The sequence below is a fragment of the Borostomias antarcticus genome (genome assembly GCF_949987555.1).
Source record: "Borostomias antarcticus genome assembly, chromosome: 20".
NCBI classification, from domain to species: Eukaryota; Metazoa; Chordata; class Actinopteri; order Stomiiformes; family Stomiidae; genus Borostomias; species Borostomias antarcticus.
The window spans coordinates 1,308,403-1,314,300 of record NC_140253.1 but is presented as its reverse complement, the minus strand read 5'-3'; the positions used below and the strand labels follow the sequence as shown (position 1 = coordinate 1,314,300).

The 5,898-nt window shown below is 46.1% G+C and overlaps 1 pseudogene across 1 annotated transcript in view; it reads left to right on the top strand.

Moving 5' to 3' along the window:
- LOC311322343 (large neutral amino acids transporter small subunit 3-like) overlaps nucleotides 1-5,515 on the top strand; it is a 6,535-nt pseudogene extending 1,020 nt beyond the window's left edge. Inside the window, exons 2-4 of the transcript XR_014631359.1 lie at nucleotides 5-79; nucleotides 314-437; nucleotides 1,104-5,515. The product of XR_014631359.1 is annotated as a large neutral amino acids transporter small subunit 3-like (transcript). The remainder of the gene's footprint in view (nucleotides 1-4; nucleotides 80-313; nucleotides 438-1,103) is intronic.
- The last annotated feature ends 383 nt before the right edge of the window (nucleotides 5,516-5,898 follow it).

Sequence of the window (5,898 nt, the reverse complement as noted above, 5' to 3'; positions counted from 1 at the left end):
TTAGGTGGTCTCCTTCATCCTCCACACGGTGGTCCGGGGGCTTCATCCACTCCTGCTGTGGCGGCCTCTACGCTGCTGTGTAAGTGTGTGTGTGCGCGTGTGTGTGTGTGTGTGTGTGTGTGTGTGCGCGTGTGTGTGTGACCCTCTGGACACGACAGCCCCGTCTCAGAATAACATTCATTCATTCATTCATTCATTCATTCATTCATTCATAATAGTCATTCATGGCTTCAGCATCTAAGCCGACATTATTCATACACACAACGATTCAGAGTTGACGTCGCTGTTGCGTTCCGGCCCCGCCCCCCTCCAGGTATCCGTCCAATCACTTTGGGACGTTGACGGGCCTGCAGTCGCTGGTCAGCGCCGTGTTTGCCCTCCTGCAGCAGCCGCTCTTCGTCGTCATGCTGGGACCCCTGCACGGAGACCCCTACTGGGTGAGCGCACACACACACACACACACACACACACACACACACACACACACACACACACAGGGGCGCTCCCAGGAATTCTGGGCCCCATGAAAAGATATCACCAGGGGCCCCTATGAAGCACACATGCACTTTTTGCCAGGAAGTTGAAACACTGCTTATATTTCTGCATACAGTAATGGAATTCACTATTGATGCAAGACTTGATGCCCTCTAAGAAACACCCTCACCTTCCTCGTCTCTCTCTGTGTCCCTTCCTCCTCCCTCGTCATCTGTACTACCAGCACTGCCTATCTCCTCTACTTCACTGCTCCCTGACAAAACAGAGGGCCCTGGCACTGTAGTGTACATGACATATGATCATATATGCTACTATAATACAATTTGTATTAATATACATCATAACCAAAATGTCTGTTTGTAGGGCTGGTTCATCAGGGAGTAGGGGTGGCGGGGCTTATGTATCACTCTGCTGATTGGCTACCACATCTGACACACCCACCAAACAAGAGAAAACCTACTTCAAAGCACACCGTTTCACACCGTTTTTAGGAAACATATCGCTCAACCTGGAAACCGTAGCAAAACGGTGCACACTGTTTTCAGATTGAACTCACCCCTGCCTTCACCCTTCACCTGTGACTGACAGCTCTCTCCTCCAATCAACAGATCAACTTCTCCTTGCTCATCTTCTCTTTGGCCGGCTTCCTGTTGCCCGGATACCTACTCTATCACCGTAGAAACCTCAGGAAAAGGAAGGCCAAGCGTGATAGGGAAGCCACAAGCCAATCATTGGAGGAGAAAGTGTCTCTCGGCCAATCAGATAACGGACACCTCCGAACCTGCCCAAATGGGGATGCGGGTGGCGAGGTTTGGGAATGTGACCAGGAGGTATGATGGCGTATTCTGGTGAAGACCTCTCCGGTTTCTACGGTGACGATGTGAAGTGAAGATGTCATCATATAACAAAAGTTCAGGTTCTTATTTTCATGGTTATGAGATCATTGGCCACGACCGACACACACACACACACACACACACACACACACACACACACACACACACACACATAATCACTATGGCACAGGGAAGTGGCCCTTTTCGTTAACTATTAACTTTTCAGTCACATTTCACGGGTCATTTATAGCTCAGGACACGGAAGCCATGATACACCTCAATTTGAATCAGATGACAGTCCACTGATCAATCAACCAATCAACCAATCAATCAATCAATCGATCAATCAATGAATCATTTATTCTCCAATCAGCCCATTCTGGCGCCAAGCCAGTCTGTTTATGGCCTTCTCATACTACACAAATTCAGCCCGATTTTGGGCCGATTTTTAGTCGCAGACAAAGTGTCCAGCGTCTGGTCTGATTATGCACATCGGGAAAGCCGAAACCCCTTCTAGTGTGACAGAATCAAAGATCAGCAATTTGGCGTCGGGGACGTCCTACGACACCCCGACAAAAAGTCTAGCATGTCAAAAAAAATAGTATTTTCCTGCCTAGTCTGACATCTGCTGCGACCATGCCTACAACGTACCTTGACGTTGACCAATAGGATGACAGGGTTCTTTACATGTTAACACATCCGTTACCTCAAGTTCTCCTTGAAGAATAGACAGCCCATACTGTCCTCTTCTAACACCCAGGAACGGGTCCACAATCGCCTTTAATTTATTTTATTTTTCTTCTTTGACTCTGAGCAACACAGCTTGCGCTGAATCCCGACTCCCTGGGAGAATCCCACTCCCTTTCTCGCTTAGTTCGATCTGCGCTCTTCTGACAAAACAACTGTTTATAGTTTCTACCACTCAGCAAAGACCAGGACATCACAAGAGGAGCGACTTGTCACAGAAAGCGAGGCTGTTTAGGTTTTAAGATGACCACATCGCAATGTGAACCTATGGTTAGCTACTGCTGTCCATGGAAATAAACTACAAGGACACTTGGAATAGGAACCTACATTATAGTTTACAAGTAATAGGCCTATTCATACAGTATAAAGTCATAGCCTATTATTAATCCCCCTCACGTTTATTGTGGTTCGCCTGCATATTTAGGTCACTGGATGGTCGGCTACTGAGTCAGTAGATAAGAGGGATGAATCCCAGGCAAAAACGTAATACTTCAACTGTAGCTTTAGTGAGGCAGATTCTGCTGTGGAGTCGGAATTCGGCACAATACCCGCCACCATCATTTTGAGTATAAATAAAGCTTGAATACCGTGCTTCTTCCATGACTAACAATTTATTGACCAGACTACCTGAACTCGCGCATGGTCATGAAACTGCGATCGCCTAATCTGACATGGTGACCATTGTAAAAGATAAAAATATTGTGTAGTCTGAACGGGGTACTAAACGACTCTCTGACTCTGCTCTCTGCTTCACCAAAGCTGCGCACATCGGCGCGCTGACGTCCACTAGCCCCGCCCCCTCAGAGTCTCTGACTTTCCATCTCTGCGTCCGAGCGTCTGGAGACGTCCCCTTTGAAAATCGTCGCTAGAACAGCACCTAAAACTGACCAATCAGAGCCACCGCCTCGTCTCCAATAGGGTGGAGAATAAACACAAAACATTCACCGCCCCGTTAGGAAGGACCGCCCTAAACACCTCGGATTGGTTCTGCAATGCACGTTTTTTTCACCCACTTTTTGCGATGAATGACCTGTAGGAATGTGTTGAGTGAGTCTAGCCTCAGTCTCTACCTGAGCGCTGTGTTGAGTGAGGCTAGCCTCAGTCTCTAAATGAGCGTGGTGTTGAGTGAGTCTAGCCTCAGTCTCTACCTGAGCGCTGTGTTGAGTGAGTCTAGCCTCAGTCTCTACCTGAGCGCTGTGTTGAGTGAGTCTAGCCTCAGTCTCTTCCTGAGCGCTGTGTTGAGTGAGTCTAGCCTCAGTCTCTACCTGAGCGCTGTGTTGAGTGAGTCTAGCCTCAGTCTCTTCCTGAGCGCTGTGTTGAGTGAGTCTAGCCTCAGTCTCTACCTGAGCGCTGTGTTGAGTGAGTCTAGCCTCAGTCTCTACCTGAGCGCTGTGTTGAGTGAGTCTAGCCTCAGTCTCTACCTGAGCGCTGTGTTGAGTGAGTCTAGCCTCACTCTCTACCTGAGCGCTGTGTTGAGTGAGTCTAGCCTCACTCTCTACCTGAGCGCTGTGTTGAGTGAGTCTAGCCTCAGTCTCTTCCTGAGCGCTGTGTTGAGTGAGTCTAGCCTCAGTCTCTACCTGAGCGCTGTGTTGAGTGAGTCTAGCCTCACTCTCTACCTGAGCGCTGTGTTGAGTGAGGCTAGCCTCAGTCTCTACCTGAGCGCTGTGTTGAGTGAGGCTAGCCTCAGTCTCTACCTGAGCGCTGTGTTGAGTGAGTCTAGCCTCAGTCTGAGCGCTGTGTTGAGTGAGTCTAGCCTCAGCCTCTACCTGAGCGCTGTGTTGAGTGAGGCTAGCCTCCTCCCTGCTGGCTGGGAACCCTGTCATGGCTTCTCGCTTCTACCTTGGTCTTGTACTTGTATTTATTAGTTTTGCACTTTGTCTTTGGTCCTGGTTTTGCTCTCTGGTGCTCAGACAGGCGACGCTCGCTCTCTTGAGCACCTACTGCACTTATGGCTGAGTTTATTCTACTAACATTAACATTACTGCTCATTGCTTCAGGAGACAGTTTTGCCACGGGAACCAATCAGGGGCTACGTTCTACTGGGGATCAGAACAGCAGTCAGAACACTGCCCCTGATTGGCCCGGTCGGAATGTAATTGGAGAGAAATCGTTCAAGATGAGACAAAGGAAGTCCAGACTGATCTGAATGTGAGCTTCCGAGATCAGGATGGTCTTACGAGGCTAGTTTTTTTTGTGGTGCACTTCCTGTTTTGGTTTAGCATGCTGCTCGCTTGGCTGATCCAGGAAGCATTCTGGGAGCAACATCAGCGCTAAGCCTAACTGGATTCCATTTGTAGCAATAAACGGTTAAATCTATGACGAGAGTGTTGCAATTGAAATACCAGTTTACTGTGACCAAACAATCGCCATCGTAGGGCGGTCGATGACAACGTTGGATGACATGGTTAACTAAGTTTCAAACTCACCGTTTTTTTTCTCCATTAAAAATCACACGCTGCAGCTTTAAGGGTTTTTGTTTGTGGACAGGTCATCCAATCAGCCAGTCACAGCTCGTTCTGGCCAATGTATTGACCAATCAGAGCTTAGCTCTGCCCAGTGAGGTTTCGTGCATGCACAGCCTAGAATTGGATGTAGCTCATTTTGGAATGTAAAATCATTTTGGAAATCTGTTTCCAAAGAATGTAGATTGAACTCTGTGATTATGTATCATGAAATTACATGTTAATAGATACATCATTTTATTTTGGTTCACATACATTGACTCAAGTGTTTTTTGAGTGACATATGTGAAAAGTGCTTGAATCAAAATTATACTGATATTCTGTGAAAACGAATCAAGTGATTTCATGGGTCAAATATGTGTGCTTTATAATAATTTTAAAACAAAATGCCTTGGAATGGCTTGGTTTGTTTCAAGGCAGAAACAGGCAGTGTAGAGTCATATATGGCTGCTACTTGAACACGTTTAGTTCATGAATTAACTGTGCACTTTAGTGTACTTGATAGTCTATGGACATTTTTAATTAATTGATGATGATTCTGTAATAGTGTGTAATATACATTGCATTAGTGTGCGTTTTAGTGCCTGTTGTGTGTTGTGTGTCTATAAAGTGCCAGGGTCCTTAGACTGTTCCAATTCATGGCAATGGATATATAAATTATTATCATATAAGTTATAATATTTGTTGTATTGTAGTATGAATCATTGGAGATAGTGTGGGGGAAACCTGTGGATTTTTGTAAATAACATCAGATTAGAAACTGCTGCGTTTGTGGTGGATCACTGTTCCTGTATGTGTTTTGAAGTGCTGCTCTTCTTTGTGAAAATGTAAAGAGATTAAATAATTAAAATGAAGCCAAAAGTGTTTCTCCATCTGAGATGAGTGAGATGAGAGATGAGTGAGTCGGTGTATTCTCCATCTGAGATGAGTGAGTCGGTGCCGGCGCTAGCAACGTGTGGATGTGTGACCTCAACCTGCTCCCACAATGCATCTGAGAGACATACTGGTCACAGTGCTGCTTCATTTAGGTCACTACCAATCTCTCTCTAAAGGGCAGGGACTGTCTGTCCGTCCGTCTGTCTGTCTGTCTGTCTGTCTGGTGATTTTCTCGTCAACCTGGCATGTATGAAGTGGATATGTGGCAGGTGCATGTATGAAGTGGATATGTATATGGATATCCTTCGATAGAAGGATAGCGTTGATTGACGGGTGGATGTCGTGAGATTATTGGCCTAAAATCTAAGGTACCTGTTGTCGTCATTGCACGTGACCTACTGTTTTCCAGGAAGTAAGAAATTATATACTTTGATATAAGATTACAACAAAAGTAGAATTTTGTAATTTTTTGGGCATACATC